At 40.4% G+C, this 23,546-nt stretch overlaps 1 protein-coding gene across 2 annotated transcripts in view; it reads right to left on the bottom strand.

Moving 5' to 3' along the window:
* GHR (growth hormone receptor) overlaps positions 1-22,740 on the bottom strand; it is a 313,850-nt gene extending 291,110 nt beyond the window's left edge. For both annotated transcript variants that reach the window (XM_015139960.3, XM_028849121.2), the window contains exon 1: positions 22,221-22,740. The gene's annotated coding sequence lies outside the window, so the exon portion shown is untranslated. The remainder of the gene's footprint in view (positions 1-22,220) is intronic.
* Positions 22,741-23,546: the final 806 nt, after the last annotated feature.

Genomic DNA, 23,546 nt, shown 5'->3' with positions numbered 1-23,546 from the left:
TAAGGACCTTAAAATACATTTTAAAAACCCAACAAAAAATTTTGCTTTCTTATCCAAGCATACTGAGCTTAACAAGTCAGAACTTCCTTATTCAGCAGACTGCATTATATATAATATTGATTCAAATGCATTTTTAAATCAGAAGATGGTACTGTAGGCAGTCTCTCTTGATATTTATGAGTTGTGATTTACATCAGGATAAATCAGGAATATTTTGAGAAAACTTATCACCAGAGATTGGAAGCCACAGAAAAGCACAGTCATGCCAAGTTTATAAACTTTAAAAAAGTAAAAACAATAATTACTAGACCCCCGAGCCCTTTTCCGAGCAGAAGAACATAGTCAGACTATTCTTTTAGAGTATAAAGCTGGCTACAGATTATCTCAGAGTGGGATATTTTCTGATAACATCACTACTAATACTTTAGAACTTGATGGTGGCACAATTCCATCAATAAATCTGACTCATGATTGATTCATTTTTCTATTTGTTGGACTTTAAAATGTACCATAGTTCCCTCATAATGTGCATTAGCAATAACATTGTCTTTTGAAACTTGTGTCATCAAACCAATTCTCCTTCAGTCTAAAAGCATCCAGAAAATTTTGTTAAATACAGAATAAATCCATCAGTTACTAATTACTGAATGTCCACTGTGGGTCCACTGTCCAGCACATGGCTACTACTATAGAGAACATGCAAAAAATTCAATGTATACCTCTTTGATGAAATATAAAAATGACAATGAGGCTTTGTATGTTAGGTTCTTTCTGATTTGAAAACTGTGTTTTGACTTTTTCGACAAGTGTTTACAGAGGACTGGCCACCTGCAAGGTACTGGAGTGAGGCTAAAGGGGAGGCTGTAGACATAGATCCTGAATTCAGGCCACATACAGTAAGACATTGCACAAGAGACTTGGATGAGAGAAATCGTGAGTCTCAATAAATGTGCCAAGGAAGTGGTAGAGGAAAGAGAAACTTGTAGCTGGAAAGGGGAAGAATCAGAGCAGATACTGTGGCATTTGATGTTGTGGCATTTGAGCTCTACTTTGAAAGATAAGAAGAACGAGAGAATGAAAAAAATTAGAGATAAGTCATTTTAGAGGGAATAATATGAACAAAAGTTAACAAATAGAATATGTTGAGAGCAAAGAGGTAGTTCAGTTTGAAGCTCAACAGAAAATACATATGGAAAGATAAGTTGAGGGAATATCATAGGACTCTAAATACTAGGCTCAGGAATCTGAAAATCAGTCCACAGGCAATAAGATGATTTTTTAGGGCACTGTCAAAATGACAGTTATTTCAGGTTAATTTAACAAGGGTGAGATGGAATTAAAAACAGATAAATAAAGGCTGCTGAGACTATTGCTTCTGCCCCAACCCAGGTGTGTGAGTTGAAAACACAGTTATGAGCCTTCTGGTTAATGTTTACAGCTGCCATCAAATGGAAATGTATTAACTGCTCATGGCTTCTTACTACACAAAGATTTGGCGTCAAACACATCATTATGAAGTCTCATGTCACCAGCACTGGACATTCTGTGTGCCTTCTATGTGTACAGGACTACTCTAAGTGTTACAAGAGAACGCCTCTCTTTATATATACATATTTTATAAAATGCTCACCATCCCCAAAGAAAACCAAACTTGTAATATAATTTCTATATTCTACACAGACCCTCAACAAACCATGAATCGGACTGAGCATTTTTGTTGTTTAATCCAGAGAAGATAGTGCTGTATCTTCCTTGGTGTAATGGTTAATTATATAGCCATTATATATATATGTGTGTCACCTTGGTTGGGCCATGGTGCCCAGATATGTTGTCACACATTATCCTAAATGTTTCTATGAGAGTGTTCTTAGATGACATTAAAATTTTAAATGATGTACTCTGAGTAAAGTAAACTGCCCTCCAATCAGTTGAATGCCTTAATAGAGCCAAAGACTGACCTCCCAAGCTAAGGGAAGTTCTGCAGCGGACTTGGACTTGACCTGCAACATGAGCTCTTCTCTGGGTCTCCAACCTACTAGCCCACCTTGCACATTTTGAACTTGCCAGTCTCCACAATTGTGTGAGCCAATGTCTTAAAATAAATCTACACACACACACACACACACACACACACACACACACACCCCTACTGGTTCTGTTTCTCTGGAAACCCTAATGCATTGGTGAAACATTCAAGTGTTTTCACAACCTGCTCCATGTCTACCTGAATCATCCTGTGATCATCTTCTCAAAAAATGCTCTTGACATTAAATTTATGGAAAGACAGACAAGGGCAACAGAGGGAATGTCAAGCTTTACTGGGCTTTCTTTAGCAATAGTTATGCCTATAAGCCCTACACATTTCATAAATACTCTACTTAACCAGAAATGAACTATACAATGGTCTTCTATTTAACTGGAAGGAATGGAGGTAAGTTTTCCTAACTAGGAAACCTGGCAATGATGATCCTTGTCACTGAATTCCAAGTAATACATTAATGAATCTTCATATGTAATTTCAAGAAATTTCAACTGGGCCCAAGACCATTCCAAGACAGCATAAGCCGTGATATAGCCACCAAGTCCGAGAATCCTGGCTAACAGAAGGCCAGTTAGTCCCCTTTTAGAAACTCAAGTCCCACATTCAAATCTTTGTAGCCAGACTGAAACTACCTCATGCCAAGTGAGCCAAGAGTGTTGCCCCTCCAAAAAGACTGTAGTGAACAAATTCACCACGCTTCTGTTTCCATCAGTCAAATTCAAAAGCATCTGGTCCCTAGGTAATTGTTGCTTAATTATACCATCTTCCCCATAAAGACTTTACTTACTCCCTTTGTACTTCTAATGTCAGGGAGAATGAGCCAGGGAGGAAGGCCCATGAATTCGACTTTGATTTGTGAAAAAGAAAATGTGTAATTTCTGTGTTGTTGGTTTTTTTTGTCTAACTTCTTTCTGTGTTTGTGTTTTTGTCTTGATTTCACATTGCTAATATCTTTTTCACAAGTCTTAATAACAGTTATATCAATATTCTCCCTTAAGGAAAGCACTGGGATCTCCTGAGAAGCTGAAATGGGCCCTGTACGCAGAGATACAGATTTAATTGATCTGGGGTGCAGCATCCTGTGCTGATCACTGACTGCTATACTTCTGTCTTGTTTAATCAACCACTCTGATTACAAATTTCCTCCAGCCTTCACAGAGATCTTTATACTCTCCTTCTCCTGTCTACATGTCCCCCACTAGCAGGCTTAGATTCCTGGTTTATCACTCTAGAAGCTCCCTTGCCCATGCCAATATCCTAATCTCCTTTGCAATCTTTTCATCATACCTCTCTGACAAAATTTTAAGCCTAGATGACCCTGCTTTTCTGTCTAGTAAACTGCTGAGCACCTCCAAAAGGAGGTGAATATATATTATTATATATTTTATAATAATTCTAACAATGGTATCACCATGAATTCATGATCATCAGCCTCAGCTGAGCTTTCAAGCAATGACTAGAAATCCTACTAAATTTTACTCATTTACTCCCTTTCATATTCAAACTTTCTCTGTCCTCCTCAAATATCTGAAATGATCCCCTTTCTTTCCCAGTATGCCAGCCCCTTTCTCTCTCCCTCTCTCAGTTGGTGACTCAACTGCTTTCTGGAGCAGGTATAAGGCATCGAACAAAAACTCCTTTGACTTGCCTCCACCACATCAAACACACCTCTGCATCTGCACACATCACCTTTGGCTTTCTTCTAGAACAGAGGGTAGAGATCATCTCTCCTCCCCAAGGCCAACTAATTCCCCCTGCTGTGCTCTGGATCCAACTTCTTCTATCTTCTCAGGAATCCTATATGATTATTTATCCACCCTCTGTCTATCTTCAGGCCACCCCTGATCCTCCCCACTGGTCTTCCCCATTAATGTTTAAATGTGCTCAATTCTCCCATCTTTTAAAAAAAAAAAAAAAAAAAAAAGAACTCCTGGCCGGGCGCAGTGGCTCACGCCTGTAATCCCAGCACTTTGGGAGGCCAAGGCGGGCAGATCACGAGGTCAGGAGATCAAGACCATCCTGGCTAACATGGTGAAACCCCGTGTTTCTACTACAAATATAAAAAAGTAACCGGGTATGGTGGCAGGCACCTGTAGTCCCAGCTACTCGGGAGTCTGAGGCAAGAGAATGGCGTGAACCTGGGAGGTGGAGCTTGCAGTCAGCCGAGATCGCGCCACTGCACTCCAGCGTGGGCGACAAAGTGAGACTCCATCTCAAAAAACAAAACAAAACAAAACAAAAAAACAAAAAAACTCCTCCTTTAACTCTATTTCCTCCTCTAGTTAAAGCCTTATCCTTTTTGTTTCCCTTGACCACATATCTTGAATTACCTATATTCATTGTCTCTCTTTCAAGACTTCCCACCCATTTCCCATGACATTTCATTCTGGCTTCTGTCCCCATCACTACAACAAACTCACTCTCCTTAAAGTCTTTCAAAACATCAATTTTATTAATCCAAGGGGACATTTACAGGACCTTCTTACTTTACCCCTCATCAGCACCTTAAATGATTCTCTTTCCTTGGCCTCTGAGATGCCACTCTGGCATCTACCCTAGTCACAATTCCCACTCTTGTCAACTTTTCCACTTGGCCTTTAAATGTTAGAGTTCTCATGGCTCAGACTTATGCTTTCTTCTCTCACTTCATTTGCACTCTGTACATCATCTGATTTACCTCTGTGGCTTCAATAGTGTGCATAAACCACTGTCTTACAAATTTATACATTCAGGTATCTCCTCTGATCCAAGACTCAAGACTGCACTGTGTCTCCTTGAGGATGTCTTAAAAAGGCATCGAAATCAAAATATCCCCAAAATGAACTACTGTCCCTCACTTTCCCTCAACCTTTACCTGCTCTCCCTCTAGTGTTTCCCATTCAGTTGAAGAAGCCCAATACCTTGGAATTTACCATGACATCCCTCACCAATACTATCTAAGTCAGCACTAAGTACAGTCAACTTTACTTCACAAATATATTACAAATATATTAACTCCTTTCAATCTTCAGCATCATCACCCCGGTCCAAGCTACCAATACCTCTGGCCTACAACAGACTTATAATCCAGCTCCCTGAATATCTCTTTCCATCCTCCTCCAGTCATGCTTCATAACAGAGCAGGTGAACTCCTTAAAATGCAGACCTGATTATGTCACTCCCTGCTTCAAACCCTTCAATGGTTTTCTATTGCTCTTAAGATAAATAAAAACTAAAATACAGCCTACATCATTGTGTAAGACGTAGTCCCTTCTTACTTTTCTAGCTTCTTCTTAGATATGTACTTTCTCCCTCTTTGAACTCTGACTACACTGACTTGGCTGTTTTTAGTTCTCAGAAGTACTAAGTATCTTCCTGGATCCTATTTTTTCTCTAGCCATTGTCTCTTTCTTCTCCCTCTTATTTAGATCTCAAATATCCCTTTTTTGAAAGCTTTCCCTAATCATCAAATCCCAACCTGAGTCAGGTTCTCATATATATTTATTTCACATTACTTAAAACGATTTTAAATTACACTTGGTTAATGCCTTTCTCCATCTTAGACTATGAAATCCAGCAGGGCAGAGGCTATTTCTGGGTTGCTTATTATACTGTGCTAGCACCTAGTCCAGTGCTCTGCTGGGCAAAGTGTAAATGTTCAATAAATATCTGTTGAATCAATTAGTCTGTTTATGAGTTAATGAACAAATGAATTAATGAACGAGGATGAGAGTAATTATGAATTTTCACACTCAGGCTATCAATATTCATCTTTATATTCCCTTGCAGCATAATCCCATGAATCAGGGTCAGGCATATACTATCCAGTCCAGTTCAATATAACAAATGTTTTGAGAATTCAGGGTGTAAGCTGCATGGAGAAAAAACATTTAAGGGAAGGACTAGGAGGGTTTGACCTGTGTTCTACAATCTGGGCAAGGAAAATCAGCATTTCTATTTTACGGTCATTCTGAATACTAAACAAGAACTAGCCATATCCACTTCATGAATGAATTCCTTAAATCACTTAAATCACTTTGTAAATATATTAAAAAATCACTTTCACTTTTTTTTTAAAAGACAAATCAACAAGTATCTTCTGTAAGGACTTATGATGATCCAAATTCAGTACCTAGACATGTACCCAAACCAACACTAATATATCTCCTTCTACCTTCCAGTGTCCATCTTTAGATAAATTTACAGTACTATATCCCAAAGTCTTATACAAATTCTTGGGCTTAAGCACTAAAGATATTAATCAAAGTCCAAGTCATTTATTAAACTGAAAGTGGCTATAAAGCAGAGTTAATGCAATTTGTCAGGCAGAGCAAACCAAGAAATGACTTGACCTCTGAGCTTTCAGGACCCCTTTGAAAAGCTGAGTAAAATCACTAGGGAAGAGGTTAAAATTCAACTTTGCTTTACATTCCTCTTTCAATCATGGAAAGTGCAAACATGCGCCTAACAATTTAAGATTATGAGTGATAACTTACCAAACAATATTTCCTGAGTTTTCCCATGAGGATTTCTTAAAAGTTCAAAATGCTATCTATGTTCAATAATGCAGTTATTATTAATATCCTTCCTTTTAAAATTATGAATTTTTTAAGTGGCTGACCTTTGACTTACAAAATCCTCAATCCTAGATGTCATTGTAACTATTATGTTTTTTGGACATTAATATTTTACTATTTAAATTTGGCAGCATTTTTTTTCTGGAAAGTTTCTCCTTGCTGTATCAATGCTTTAAAATTTGTGATTTAGTAAAATTAAAACAATTTCTTTTTTAAAAAATGATAAGGACAGTGTTAGGCTGCATTACTTATCTATTGCTGCATAACAAATGAACTGAACACTTGGCAGTCAAAACAACAAACAGTTATTTTCTAGGGCCTAGAAGCAGCTTAGCTGGATGGCTCTGGCTGATGGTCTTTCATGAATCAAGCTGTTGGTGGAAGACTGCAGTCATCTCGAGGCTCCACTAGGTGTTAAGGCTCTGTTTTGAAGCTTACTCTCATGGAGGCTGTGGTTCACTAGGGGGTCAAGATTCTTTTACTCTCATGGAGGCTGTGGTCAAGAGGCTTCAGTTTCACACTGGCTGTTGGTCTGAGGGCCTCAGGTCCTCATTTGAAACTGCCTGTTGGATCCACAGTACCTTTTCATCTTAGCCTCTCCATAAACAGCTCAAAACATGGCAGTTTTCCCGAGATTAAATTTTCCCCAGATTAAATGCCCAATAGGTATGAGACAGAACAACCAAGACAGAAACCACTTTGAATGTCTTTGAATGACCTAGTCGCTAAAGCCACACATTTTCACTTCCACTTTACTCCACTTAACAGAAATGAGTCACCTGAGTTCGGCCCACATTCAATGGAGGGGGGGAATTAAACTCCACTTCTTAGAGGGAGGAATATCAAAGAACTACCACATAGGCAGTGGTTAGAAGCATGGGAGTTGGACACATTTGCAATTAGGAAGATCTGGGTTTGAATAAACTGTGCGACTTACCAGCTGTGGGTCCTTGAACAAATTATTTAACCTCCCTACATCATAGTTTCACCAAGTGTAGAATTAGGTCGATCATGGGTTTTGTGTGGGATTAAACAATATAAAAAAGGACTTGGTATAGCCCTTGATCATAGTAAGCACTTCATTAATGTTGCTTACACAGAAGTAACTGCTTAAGCAAACTAACTGAGTGTACACAAGTAGAGAATACAAAGCCCTTTGCCCTCTAAGAGTTTATAATCTAGCAGTTACAAAAGTAAGCCTGAATTTAGAAACCAGAAAGCTAATGTGATTTTTTTCTCTAGAAATCAGAGGAATTTCTAAAGAGAGGCAGTCAGAAGAGTAGCTTATGTAATATAAGAAAATATATACCAGGGTTAAGCATTTTTGTTTGCTTTTTTTTTTTTTTTTTTTTTTTTTTTTTATTAGAAGAGAGGATGGCTCGGCATGGTGCCTCACACCTGTAATCTCAGAACTCGGAGAGGCTGAGGTGGGCAGATCACTTGAGCTCAGGACTTCAAGATCAGCCTGGACAACCTGGCTAAACCCTGTCTCTATTTATATATATATATGTGTGTGTATATATACACACACACACAAAAATTAGCTGGGTGTGGTGGCATGCACCTGTAGTCCCAGCCAATTGGGAGGCTGAGGTAAGAAGATCACTTGAGCCCAGGAGGTAGAGGTTGCAATGAGCCAAGATTGCACCACTGCACTCAGGTCTTTAAAAAATAAAAATAGGCTGGTGCACCAGGTGCCGTGGCTCACGCCTGTAATCCTAGCACTTTGGGAGGCTGAGGCAGGCAGATCACGAGGTCAAGAGATCGAGACCATCCTGGCCAACATGGTGAAACTCTGTATCTACTAAAAATACAAAAATTAGCAGGGCATGGTGGCCTGTACCTATAGCTCCACCTACTCAGGAGGCAGAGGCAGGAGAATCGCTTGAACCCGGGAGGCAGAGGTCGCAGTGAGCCAAGATCATGCCACTGCACTCCAGACTGGCGACAGAGCAATACTCCATCTCAAAATAAATAAATAAATAAAAATAATAAGAAGAGAGGCTGTTTTGTCAACTTAAATTTTCTCAGAACTGCTGCGTATAAAACATGAAAGCACACTGCTTTGCAGGACTGAAGGCCCATAAGACATCCAACATGGCTCTGTCCTCTGGACATCCAATAGTCCCTGAGGCTTGGTGAAGCATAGTTTGCAAATCTTCATTCACAGATTGTGCCTGTAATTACTTCTATAAGGGATCTAAGGTCACAGTTTAAAACCATGACAACTTTATGTAGCCATATAAGCAAAGAAAATGGTTTCTTATGTATGTTCTAAAAGGTAATATATCTTCTTTAAAAATATGCAATGCTCTAAACATTAGACTCTAAAGGGATTACCTTTTGGCCAATCCCAGCTTATTCTTTCTATGAAGAAAAGCACGTTTTTACGTGATTGCCTTCTTGTATCTTCTTAGAAATTAGATATCATTCTGAGCCAATAATTTGTGTTTTACATAGATTGTGTTATTAGATACTAACTCTAGGCTTCCAACAACTTGTAATCAAAGCAAAAATAAACAAAAAACCCTAAAGCCCATTCTTTTCTGAATTTAGAATTATAGGTTAGAGAAATTTCAGCTCTGGTTAACCTAGTTATTCATGTTGTTTATCTTCCCAGAGCCAAAGCTCAAATAATTTGCAAGAATTTCTACTTTTGAATATCATTCCCAGAGTTCCAAGGCAACCAAGGGTAATTTTCAGTTGGGCCACTCAAAATATAAAGATTAGTCAAATGTTTCACTGAATATTCCACATCCCTCATGTGATGCTTAAAAAAGCAGTAACTATGTAAAGACTGAGAAATGAAGGTCAATTATCCAAAACTCAGGCACATTATACAATAATAAAATACTTTAAATTATTATACAATATCAATGTCCTGCCCTTTGCAGATGCTTCTGTGCCTGTTATTAGCCATGTCTCAAAATTTTATTAATTATTGGTTTATGGGACCTTCTGAAGAGCTTTGTGGTCAATTTACGTGGATATCTACATATTAAAAAATAACATGTTTTACAGATGTTAGGTAGGTTTTGAAAATAATCCACAAATTCAAGGCTGAAACTTAATCCAGCTCACAAAAAAGTATATACCGTGTATCCAGGTTGGCTGCAGTTTGACAATATAGAGTTTTCAAATTCTGTATACCTAGAAAAAGGACACCAAGAATAGGGGTTAAGCAAGTGGAGAAGTGTGGGAGTAATTGAATACCACATTAGGAGTGTAGGTTCTGAAGCCAGAAAAACATGTGTTAATCTCAGTTTTGTTACTAGCTGTGAATCCCTGGGCAAGTAACTTAACTTCCCTTGGTCTCATTTCCTCAGCTAAGTTACTCAAGGCTATGTGCCTTACAGTTATCAGGAGTAAGTGTGATATGCACACACTATGCTAGGCACATTGTACAGACTCAGTTAATGTTGATTTAGGGGGTCCTGCTTTACACCAATGTTCAGGGCACACATTCAAAATCAAATTTTTTCCAAGTCATCCCACTCTTATGAGTACCTCTTAGCTTACCAATGAGGACTCAGCTACACATATGTACACTGAGTAAAATTTTGTTCTTCTTGTTGCTGTGATAAATTTAATTAGTTTAGAGAACATACTTTGTGTCCAGCATGATGCTGGATTCAACATCATTGTATTTTCTGTTATAGAACTTGCTATCTGGTTACAAAGGCCAGTTAGTTTAACATGTGAGAGGGCCCAAATAAAAAAAGTATATGCACAGTATTTAAAAAATCATAAAATCAAAAGCAGTGCACTCTTATGGATTTAATCCTGGAACAGAAAAAACGATGTGAGTGGAAGCCCTGGGGGAGTTAGGATGAAGTCTGGATTTTAGTTAATAGCATTGTACTAATGTTGGTTTCTTAGTTTTGACAAATACATCATGATTATGGATGTTAACATAGGAAACTAGGTGAGGAACATACAGGACCTCTACAATTTTTGCAACTTTTCTGCAAACCTGAAATTAGTCCCAAATAAAAAACTTACTTAAATAAATTATATTGTGTTATCCTTTAACTTGCCAAAAGTATTCACCTCACCTAAGGAGGCTCTCTCATCGCTGGCAAGGTAGCAATCTCTCTGAAAAACATCTCTACCCAGGAATGGCTTTTATTCTTGACTTTAAAATCTAAGTTTCATAACCTGCTAATAACCATCTAGATAAATCTTCCATTTTTACTATATGACAATAATACAGGGACATTGACAGAGGAGTCAAAAGAAACTCATCTCTGGCCAGCAGGACTCTTCTGAAGGAGGGAAATCTCAACAGTTTAAACAAAATAAACACTTCAGGGACTCATTAAAGCCCTTGGTTGTTTGGGGAAAGGAGGAGAAAAAAATAGCAACTGTTATCAGGAGGATCTTTTATAAGTGAAGGTTTCAAGTCTTTACTCTCAAAAAGATACTGTAGGGAATTCTCTATATCTGCAGTGCCCAATATGTGCCAGGAACTGTTTTGACTCATTCCTTGTGAAATAAGAATCATCACCTGTTCTTTTGCAGCTAAAGCTCAGAGAGTTTAATTGGTTGAGAGTCACAAAGATAGTAAAGATAAGAAGAGTTGTATTCAAATCCTGTCAGACAAGCAGATTTGTGTGAATCCAAAGCCTACTCCATGCCCTTTCCAGAAAGTCAGCCTATCTGTAAGCTTTGGCTGTGGCTGACATCTCAACAGGCATCTGCCAACCCTAATTTACAGGTGAATCTGTGTGTGTTCCCAGGGGAAAGAACTGCTGGTCAAGTACCAGTTATCTCTATGCACATTGCACCCATTCAGATAGTTAACACAGCTAACTATCATCCTTCCATAAAAATGACAGAGATAAACAACATGCTATTCCATAGTTATAGCCCATGTTAATAGGAGGGACTGTGGTGCTGCAACAAGAGCTCTTGAAAGAAAATTAAAAGAATTGAGTTATAAATCTGTCACTGACACTGTGAAGTTTAATCCTAGAAGAAAGTTGTGTCACTTCTCAGGACCTCCCATTTCCTCACCTATAAATAAAGTGAGGACATGAGACTCAAATATTTGAATAGGGATCTACTGGCATTTGAGGTGGCATAATAATTTCTTATATAGGACTGCCCCTGGCACCACAGAAATTTAGCATTTCTGACTTTAGGCACCAAAAGCCTACAACTCTTTCCAGTTCTTGTAATAACTGTATTTCCCAATGTCCCTATGCACTACCTAGCAGAAAGGCAGTGGCTTGGTTGAAAGCCACTGGTAGATGATCTCAAGTTCTATGAGGCCTTATGGCTCTATTGGACCAGGACAGTCAGCATCAGCATATGGCTTGAGAGCAGGAGTACAGGAGGTAATCTCAGGTCAGCTCTGCCATTGTAAAGCCCATTCAAGATCGTATTCTTGAATGGAAGTCATATTGTTGGCATCTTTAATAGGCCTCTTGGAACATTGTTTAAGAAAGTAGTTTTACGATTGAATTTACATAATGTTCAGAAAAGAGAAATGTGCTGAAATATCACACAGAAGCCACCACTATCCAATAAGCAATAGGCTCAGGGTGGCCATTCCAATAGCCCTACCCAAGGGATAAGCCTACATGCAGCAACCATAATAAGAAATGGGAAGAGCTTCCAATGGAAAACAAATCTACAGCCTGGTACTCTCTGCCTGCTCCCTGTTATCAGTAAACCCAGTGAGCTCAAGATACGCCTCCTGGTCCTCAGTTCCTAACCCCTTGCATGAAACCTCTCCAACCCTTCTAACCTATCAAAAAAAAAAAAAAAAAAACCATATCTTAAGTCCTGGCTCAGGAGCCATGTTGCCCATGAAGGCCACTCTTCAAATCCTTCAATCTGAACAGATTTTCCTTCTCTCTAAATAAATGTAGTATTTTTAGTCTGTAATGAACTTTTCATTAAGTTGTACAGTCATAAACTGTTCCATAATCACACCATGAATTTACATTAATAGTGTTGCCTTCTGGCTTTAATGCTTGGTCCTAAAGTCAAGAGTCATGTTTTATACTACTTTTATATTCCCTAGTGTCTAGCACATTCCTGAGAACACACTAATGGATTGATAAATGCATGTTCTGTTTTTGATTTTTCACAATGATACCAAAAATACCACTAGCCTGGCCAGACTTACATCCTGTAGGCTAATTTAAAAAAAAAAAAACAACTTATTTATTCAACATCTCTTCCCAAGTAGTTTTCAAAGTACTTTTCAGATTATATAAATAATTCACTCCCTATATGCACTGAGAAAAATAAAACACTAAACTTTATAGGACAAAAGCAAAGAGAATTAAAATGTCATGCTCCGTAATAAGTATACTAAGATCTGGCAAAGTAGATATGTCTCCCAAGTCCTACTAAGTCCTAGATAAAATGTGAAACATATATCCATCTTGCTCCAAGTATTAAAAACTTCTAAATGTTTCCAAGGCTGTGAACAGCATATACCTTGGAAAGCAGGTCGTGAAGTTTGGGTGACATCATTAATCTAAGGAGAATAATAGCAAATTTGCATTATGAACCTGATCCTATCCACATCCTTTTGCCCTCAAATTATCCACAAACTTCTTGTCAATGCTTCCGTATTTCTCTCTGTTTTACTACATATTAAGGCCATCTGGAAAATATTTACTGAACACCTATTCTATGGCAACGCAAAACATGGTTTCGCCAATGTCTCTATGGGAAATAAGGTGCTACACTGCAAGAATGAACTATGAAAGTAGTAGTTCTTCATTCTTGCTTCTCTTTCTTTAATATTTCTGATTTGCTGGGTATAAAAATGATGTCGTTCCTTTATCTATTTCATCTTGCCCAGGGATTCTGGTATCTTCTACCCTTAGGGGAAGAAGCCACTGAAGAGGCTCTATTTTCAGGGTCTTTTCACAATTTATCATTCACACGTGCTTTGTCAGATTAGTCTTCATTAGTTTGGCCAATTTAGATGCTTTCTAGTATAACAATCACATAGCTTGAAAGTGTGCAGAGAAGCAGCTGATAGGGTGAATTAGGATCATGTGCCACATAATGACAAAGAACAAAGGCTGCCTTTCTTACCAATGGCAATCAAAATTGAATGTCCGACTGAGGTTTCCCACCAGCCATCATCAAATTCAAGATGAGCATTTACAGCATCAATTATGTATCTTTTCTTTCAATAAGCACTGTCTGCGATTCTGTTTTGTAATGATAACACTCTACTTTCATTGATATGGCAATTCAAAGTTTTAAAAGATAGATATAATGCTTAATACAATAAAGTGCATTTTTTAAAGCAAGAAAAGAATAAGGATTTTTCTTTGGACTTTATCACTTGTTTAATATACTGTATTCTAAAGGAATATAAGAGAGGCCTCTTTTAAGAGTTTTCAATAGGCTACTTCAACTGTTTAATTTTATAAACAACTGAGGAAAAAATCAAGGAGTTACTACAGCAAATGTCTAGCACAGTAGGTTGTCAACCATGGATAAGTACATAAAAGTACTTGTTCAGTTTGCAAAATCGTGATGTGTTCCAGTTCCCTATCAGGGAATTCTCTACACCTGTGCTGAATCCCTGTGAAATGCGCTTCTTCCCTAGGACACGGGTTGTCCACCATGGATAAGCACATAAAAGTACCTTTTCAATTTGCAAACTCTTGATGTGTTCCAATTCTCTATCAGGGAATTCTCTACACCTGTACTGAATCCCTGTGAAGTGCACTTCTTCCCTAGGATACCCTTTTTACTTGGAAGCCAGCCAGCTGGAGATAGATTTATCTTTAAACAAATTCACAACCTAAGAGTATAATTCATTGGGAATATAATAATATTAGTCTAAAGAAAACTGGCTGAAGTCTTATCAACAACAAAAGAAATAAGCCCTAATCAAAACAGTAAACACATCTGTTTGACACTAGAGTTTGAAAGACTCTCTAGAAGAAATTATCTGCTGATTTTGGAATGGAGTATTTCAAGGTAAGTTTAGACGCTGATTAAAAGCATGCAGCCCAGCAATTTCTGACAAAATCACTACCTTCTTATGAATCATTACTAAGCAAAATTAGTGCCTGGCCTAAGGCTTTATTTGCCTATTTAAGAGGTAGGAGGAAGCACTGAAGAAAGAAGTTGAGACTAAACAACAATGACTTTTCCATCCTTCTTTTAAGAACTTGGTACTCATCAATGAATTTTCTTTAGCACAAAGAAAAAACAACAACAAAAGAAAAAAACACTATTTCAGAAAGACTTTCTGAATCAGATAGTGGTGAGTTGCATTGTTTTAGAATGAAAGCAAGAAACATGGTTTTGATAAAATTTTTATCTACTTTATTTAATTGATTAAAAATTAATGATGAGAGAATAAAATAGGCAAATATTTTCTTGATGCTTACATTTAAAAGAAGAGAGAAATTCGATAATTAAATGCATTCAAACCATAACCCTGAAGAGAATTCTAAGGGGTCATTTTGTTTACTCCTCCTTTTTGCTTGTTTGTTTTTAACATATAAGAAATATGAAGCCCAGGAAGGTTAAATAGTTTGCAAAAAAATGCAAAGCCCATTAAAGGCAGAGCTTGGAGAGGACCCAGGTTTCTTGACATCTAATTTGCTATTATTTCATATTATAACATCCTAACTTAGATGTTTCTTATAGCAAAGTAAACCTTTGGTTTGAAAATTGCATGTCCAAGTACTTGCCAATGGGTCTATCGTAATTGTAATTTTGGGGGGTGAGGACTGGGAGGTAGGGAATAATGAAATAAATTTTTGAAATGTTAAAAAAAGGAAATGAATCATTGATTATTTCTTTCCTTTATATCAGAATAGAATAAAGAAAAAAGCAAATGTATATGAATTGAGACCATAATGCTGGGGATAAAGTGAAGAAACACACACATACACACACACGCACACACACACACACAGGAATAGCATGGACAATTTCATCTAAGTGCACAAGGCTATGATTGTCCCTTTGTCTTGATCAAAGGTCTCTCAAAGGGCTTTTGGTAGGCTCAGATGTCAGTTTATATCACAGGTTGGTTTCCTGTCTCTCATCCTCACACCCCATTGCACCAAGAAACATAGTCATTTGTTTCACATTCAGACTTGCTGAAAAACTGACATTGTCTTCAACATCCACCATAAATGTTTGTGTGTGTGTGTAGGAAGACAATGCAAGGTGAATTCACAATTTAGCTGGAAGCCCAAGACAGATACATAAAAGAGAAATCAGTCACACCAGGTAGGTACCCCATTCACAGTTCAGGCCTCTCCTCTGGATAAGCCAGATTCGCTGTCTTCCTCCAAGGCAGCTAAGACTTGGTAAGCTAGAAGTAGTAACAGGGCCTTTGTCCAGCTCCTGTCCAGACACACAACAGGACATGGGACACGCTTATGGAGTGTGAACGCTTTAGACTTTCCTGTGGCATTGGCAAGCCATTTACTTCCTGAGAAAAAGTAGATGGTTGACTTAGTCATGTCCTGCATATACATCTTAAATCCCAGTTGCCCAAGGAAGTATCTTTATTTGATGTACTTTCACTTCATTTAAGGCCAGAAGGCATACTCTCTGGGACTTCGGCAGAACAAGTCTTCAATACATGCCTGATTGCTAGTACTGATTCATGTTCATGGAAGCAGACACAATGAGGCCTATGAAAAAAACACATCATAGTCCCTACCTGTCTATAACATGTAGCTTCAACTTGTTTATCTTTGGAACATTCTACTTCCGGTATTTTGGGGTTGATATTCCCTGATAGGGAGAAATTAAGGCTCTATTTGCACTGCATATAGAATTTTATTTACCCACACAGTATTATACTTTCCATAAATTTATAGTACCTTCAGGCATGAAAAAATGTTTTGAAGCTATTATAAAAATGCTTTGACGATGGATGATTAATAATCTGAAAAGAACAAGTTATTTTGTTTATAGGTATGAAATTAATCAAGAGTGTAATGAAATGGCTAAAGAATTTCATTAATATTAAACTGTCTTAATAGATATAGAATGTTCAGAACTACGAATTCTAAATCTTCGGTTTAGAAAACACACATTAGGAGGGATGGTCAGTGATATGGTTTTGCTGTGTCCCCACCCCAATCTCATCTTGAATTGTAGCTCCCATAATCCCCATATGTCATGGGAGGAACCCAGTGGGAGGTAATTGAATCATGAGGGCGAGTTTTTCCCATGCTGTTCTTGCCATAGTGATTAAGTCTCATGAGATCTGATGGTTTTATAAAGGGCAGTTCCCTGGCACATGCTTTATTGTCTGCCGCCACGTGAGAGTGCATTATTCCTCGTTCACCTTCTGCCATGATTGAGAGGCCTCCCAGCCACGTGGAACTGTGAGTCCATTAAACCTAATTTTCTTTATAAATTACCCAGTCTTGGGTATGTCTTTATTAGAAGCATGAGAATCGGCTAATACAGTAAATTGGTAATGGTAGACTGGGTGCTGCTGTAAAGATACCCCAAAATGTGGAAGCAACTTTAGAACTGGGTTACAGGCAGAGGTTTGAACAGTTTGGAGAGCTCAAAAGAAGACAGGAAAATGTGGGAAAGTTTGGAACTTTCTAGAGACTTGAATGGCTCAGAAAACAGGAAGATGTGGGAAAGTTTGGAACTTCCTAGAGATTTGTTGAATGGCTTTGACCAAAATGCTTATAGTGATATGGACAATAAAGTCTAGGCTGATGTGGTCTCAGATCAAGGTGAGGAACTTGTTGGGAACTGGAGCAAAGGTGACTCTTGTTAATGCTTTAGCAAAGAGACTGGAGGCATTTTGCCCCCGCCCTAGAGATCTGTGGAACTTTAAACTTGAGAGAGATTAATTAGGGTATCTGGCAGAAGAAATTTCTAAGCAGCAAAGCATTCACGAGGTGAAAAGAGCATAAAAGTTTGGAAAATTTGCAGGCTGATGATGCCATAGGAAAGAAAAACCCATTTTCTGGGGAGAAATTCAAGACTGCTGCAGAAATTTACATAAGTAATGAGAAGCCAAATGTTGGTCACCAACACAATAGGGAAAATGTCTCCAGAACATGTCAGAGGTCTTTATGGCAGTCCCTCCCATCACAGGTCCGGAGGCCTAGAGGAAACATGGTTTTCTGGGCCTGTTAGGTGCAGCCTAGGGACTTGGTGCCCTGTGTCCCAGCCCCTCCAGCCATGTCTAAAAGGGGCCAAGGTACAGCTCAGGCCACGACTGAAGAGGGTGAAAGCCCGAAGATTTGGCAGCTTCCACGTGGTGTTGGTCCTGCAGGTGCACAGAAGACAAGAATTGAGGTTTGGGAACTTCCACCTAGATTTCAGAGGATGTAAGGAAATGCCTGGATGTCCAGGCAGAGTTGTGCTGCAGGGGCAGAGCCCTCATAAAGAACCCCTGCTAGGGCAATGTGGAAAAGAAATGTGGAGTTGGATCCTCTACACAGAGTCCCCACTGGGTTACTGCCTAGTAGAGCTATGAGAAGAGGGCCACCATCCCCCAGCCCTCAGAATGGTAGATCCACTAACAGCTAGCACCATGTGCCTGGAAAAGCCACCATCAACGCCAGCTATGAAAACAGCCAGGAGAGAAGTTGTATCCTGCAAAGCCACAGAGGCGGAGCTGTGCAAGGTCATGGGAGCCCACATTTTGCATCAGTGTGACCTGGATGTGAGACATGAAGTCAAAGGAGATCATTTCGGAACTTTAAGGTTTGATGACTGCCCTATTAGACTTTGGACTTGCACCTATAGCCCCTCTGTTTGGGCCAATTTCTCCCATTTGGAATAGGCATATTTACACAATGCCTGTACCTCCATTGTATTTAGAAAGTAACTAACTTGCTTTTGATTTTACTGGCTCATAGGTGGAAGAGACTTGCCTTGGTTCAGGTGAGACTTTGGACTGTGGATTTTTGAGCTAATGCTGAAATGAGTTAAGACTTTGGGGGACTGTTGGGAAAGCATGATTGCTTTTGAAATGAGAAAACATGAGATTTAGGAGGGGGTAGGAGTGGAACGATATGGTTTGGCTTTGTCTTCACCCAAATGTCATCTTCAACTGTAGTTCCCATAATTCCCATATGTGGTGGAAGGGACCCAGTAGGAGTTAATTAAATCATGGAAGTGGGTTTTTCCCATGTTGTTCTCATGATAGTGAATAAGTCTAATGAGATCTGATGGTTCTATAAAGGGCAGTTCCCTTTATAGAAAGCACTTGCTTTCTTGCCTGCTGTCATGTAAGACATGCCTTTGCTCCTCCTTCACCTTCGGAAATGATTGTGAGGCCTCCCCAGCCATGTGGAACTGTGAGTCCATTAAACCTCTTTTTCTTTATAAATTACACAGTCTCACGTATGTCTTTATTAGCAGCATGAGAACAGACTAATACAATGAGAATGTAGAATCAAGGGCATATGGTTCAAGGCAGAGGAGGGTGGAACCCTACAGTGGGTGAAAAACTGCTACAAAAGTAGGCAAAAGGGGATTCAGCAAGGAGCATAATGTTTGTTTTCAAGTATGGTAAACACAGGGAAAAGAGACTAGATTCATTGTGGTCAGCTCCTGAAGGACAGGCAAGTGGATGGAAGAAAATGTTGATTCAGTATAAGGCAGAACTTTCTAGAAATCAATCTTTCCTAGAATGGACTGAACAATGAAAAAGGGAGATTTCCAACTGATTATTTCCAAGAAGAGATAGATTAGACCATTTTCACAGATGGAGGTTCATGCACCAGATAATTACCTCTAAAGTAATTATCATCCTAAGTAATTCTTTTATGGGACATATTATTTATATTATCTGTTTCAGGTTGAAAAAAATTACTTGCCAGAAAGACATTCTGTACTGTCTTGTTTACACAATTGGCTGAGGGATGACTCCAGTCTTACCAGACTTCGATTCTTATCAATTGAAGATTGAAAAGGTGATTAGGTGATTTGAATGCTCATAACATTTAAATCATTACCACAGAAATTATAGGGTTCTTTTTAAAGAAGAAAAAGTATTGGCTTGTATGGACACATGTAAACACATTAAGAAATATGTTATTTTCATTATTGACATACTTCTTAAAAATTGTTCTTTAAAAGCAAACCAAATTCTCATAGTTGTGCAATTTACCAGTGGTATAACCTGAGAAGTGTAATCTTCAGGTTAGCAGATTTAAAAAGCATAATCCATGCTTTTTTTCACTAAGCTAAACAATTTACTGTCCTACTTTCTCACCGTGTTACTCACATTTATCTTTACATTAACAGTGCTTACCAGGAGATACCCAAAGAAGGCTAGCCAAATTGGACCAACTGCAGAATTTGTTTCCCTGATGCAAGATTTGCTTCATGCACTTGGAAGAAGCATGCTGCAACTGTGGCTCCATTTATTATATTATGCTATAAACATTATGTCCTGAGCTAACAAGATACTCAACATGACAATCCCATAGGTTACCAAGCACTGTAAACATCTGTTTAAGCAGGCGCCAGAGATAGCATAGGCCTCTAGTATCCATTTTAAAGTGGTTTATGATGTGGAGTCTGCTGTTTAAAAACTAATGATAAAAAACATGGGCCCAATCCTGGCTAGAATAAATTTTTGTGAGCACAGTTATGTTCATTTTGAAAAAAGAATGCATTCATCTCGTCACTTTGTCATTGCATTTATAGACTTTCATTTCACACCTTTGCCCATTAAGTGTTGGTTTGCATGGCCTTCAGGAGACCACAACTATAATTTCACTGTGATATATTTACTCCAACAACAACAACAACAAAAAGCTAAATGTTGACTCACCAACTTTCCTTAGATTAATGCAAAACAAAAGTTTACAAGGGTGGAAGAAGATGATGACAGATGGGACAACCCCTTTAAGCTACACATGATGTCTTCCAAAGGTCTCTAGGCCAAAACACATCCTTCCAGCTCCATCCAAAGGCCCATCTGAAGGGAAGCTGTAAATAACTGAAGACTCCTTGAAATCTAATCTGGGAACACGAAGCTTTGCTTTTCTCAAAGGGAAAAAGAGCTCCCAATCACTAACAATCCTATCTGCTGCATCAATTTTGTTTCTATCCAGCATTTTAATTTCTGGAAATGTTTCAACATTTATCATCAGAAAAAAGATACTTCTAGGGTGATTCAGGTGGAAACCAGCCTGGAACACCAGTTGCTCAGGAAACAGAACCTGAGCTGCCACAATATCCCATGTCTGGGAGAAAAGATGAGTGTCTTCCCAGGCACACACACCAGGGAGCCTGAACACCTCTGAAACCAGCCAGTCCCTGGACTGTGGACAGCAGCACCCTGAAAATCTCAAATTCATAGCTCCAACCTGTGTCTGTCTCCGAAGTTCTGTACTCACACATATTACACATCTCTTAGACCTCCCAAACGCCCTCCCATGCAGTTCTCCTGAGAACTCCCCAAACCCTCACTTCCAGTCCTCAGTCACTCAGGGCAATGGGTTTAGTTATTTTAAAGCCCTTAATACTTAATCCTATGCAGAAACTACTCTGACTTCCCAACACTTTGGCCTCCCGTTACCTTTCTCTGTCCCTTCCAAGGTCTCCTGGCTGCACAAACAGGCAGGCGGCACCTCTGTGGCCTCTTCCACCCTGCACACCCGACTGGCTCAGGCGCCGACACGCCTCCCCAGGCGCACACTCGCGCGCGCGCAAACAGCGCACACTTACACTCATTCAGGACACACAGTCCACGCCAGACCGAGAACCCCCGCAGCTCGGTCTCAGCAGGCATCTCCTCCGGCTATATGTAAAGCATTCGCCCCAAATAGACTTCCCCACGCACTCGCAAGTGGGTGACCCTGACCCGCACCCTCTGTGCCGCCAGCGCCCTCTCCCTAGACACGCGGCCACCCCATTGACCCGCACCTCTGGCAGTTCTGTCAAAACTTTAAGCCTGGTTGATTTTACAACCACTAGTTGTAGAGGCTCGGGGAGGACGGCTCGGGGAGGCTCGGGGAGGACGGCTCGCCACAATTTCCACTTACGCCAATTCATGCGGACTGGTGGCCGTCACTCTACTGACCCCAGTTCCACCGGTGCCAATGTGCGGCTGCAGCCCGCACAAACGCGCAAAAGACTGCGCGCTCTGCGCGCCGTGTTCACGCGCACAGCTCGACCTTCCCAGTCTCTCCAGTCTCGCTGCCGGAGATCCTTCCCCGCGCAGCAGCAGCAGCCTCGGCAGCTCTGCCTCAGCCAGGCAGATGATGGCAAACAGAAACACACTAGCAAAACTTTTATGACTTTAACAAAACTATCTCCGGAGTAAACCCCTCCACGCACCCTACTCGCGGGCCAGAGCAGACGCCAGAGTGGGATGGTTCGTCTGTCGCCCGCAACTCCCTGCCGCCTCCACCAACTTCCAGACACACACACACACACACACACACACACACACACACACACACTCGATTGGGTTACAACAACCCACCAGCAGAAAACAACTTCTTCGCAAGGAGGAGGGGAGCACAGCCAAGTCATCCGAAATAAAAAATCATCCATGTAAATATATAAGACAGATCCTCCCATTTTCATAAACAACTAGAGTCCCAGGGTTCACTCTCAGGCCCCCTGGCACAACAGGAGGAAAATAAAGCCAGACTCCCGGAGCCCCACTCCAGTACCTCCGAACTTCGCCTCTGGAGAGAGAGCGCGGGTTCGCGTCTGCGCTGGGGCCAATGGTGCTGGGGCCTCCGGCCCGCGTGGCCTCAGCCCGGGGTCCCCGCCGCCGCCCGGGCTCAGCAGCAGCCGCCGCCGCCACCGCCACTGTAGCAGCCGCCGCTGCCGCTGCCGCCGCCGCCGCCGCCGCTCCCTAGCCCTCCTCCTCTTCCCATGGCTGCGCCCTGCTTGGCAGCTCGTGGGCTGTCAGGCTTGGGGAGGAGAGAGGGGGCGGGGTAAAACGGGAAGGGAGGATGGGAGAGCAGGGGTGGGAAAAGGCGGCCACCGTTCACCAGCGGTCACGCCGGGCCTGGCCCGCCGCCCCCCAGATCCAGGCTGCAGAAGCGAAGGGGAAACCGACGTTCAAGGAGGCCAGTTCGAGAACTGCTGCGGAGAGACCGAGTGCCGCCCCGGCCAAGCGTTCCGAGTTGCTGGGATGAAGTCTTCCCGGCGAGGAGCTGGAGTTGGTGCGTGTCACTCTCATCTGGGCTGCGCAGCTCCTCCTAGAGGAAGATATTGGTAGTTGCAATACACTTCCTTTTCTTTCCGCCTGCCCCTGTTCCCAAATGAAGGCAGGACCTACAAGAGCGTTAAGAGCAATCCACAGACTCAAAGAAACACTTACAAAAAGATGAGTTATCTCCAGGAATGAGAGGAAAATCAGCAAGATAGCTTGGAAAGCGTGTTTAGCCATCCAAATATTGCCTTTCCATCAGCAATTAAGTTCCAAACTCCTGCTCACTGGGGCACAGTGAAAAAGATAGTTAAAACTACGAGGGGCTTTATTGTGGAGGTTAGAAGACGGAGACAGAGAGATTGAGTAATTTACCGAGGACACTCAGCATGTTAGCAGAGAGGTATCTGCTAGAGGACAGGGATATAGGGAGAGCAGACACAGGCCCCAGCCTGAAGTTCCTGAGCCAAGGAAAGGGTTTTAACTCTGCCTCACGCTGGACATAGTTCATCTGTCAAATGCAAGCCCTGCCTACTTCATTCACAAGAAGTTGTAAAAAGTGCTGCAGAAAGTTAAAGTTGTACATAAGCATGTCATTTTTGTACTACATCAAACCCCGAGTCACTATGTGCTTTTCTGAGCAGAGAGTACAAAAGTCTAGCTCCAGGTTGTCTCAGATCTGAAGGAGAAGTTAGTCATGCGATCTTTCCACTATTTACTGACCATCAATTGTAATGTCACTTACTTATAAGCTTCTAACAGCTTTGGCTTACTAAAGACATTTTTTTTTTTTTTTAACAGAGCTCCCAGATACAACCCAAGTTTATACCCAGAGAGA

The sequence above is a fragment of the Macaca mulatta genome, chromosome 6, assembly GCF_049350105.2.
Source record: "Macaca mulatta isolate MMU2019108-1 chromosome 6, T2T-MMU8v2.0, whole genome shotgun sequence".
Taxonomy (NCBI): domain Eukaryota; kingdom Metazoa; phylum Chordata; class Mammalia; order Primates; family Cercopithecidae; genus Macaca; species Macaca mulatta.
This window is presented reverse-complemented; position numbering and strand designations above follow the sequence as displayed.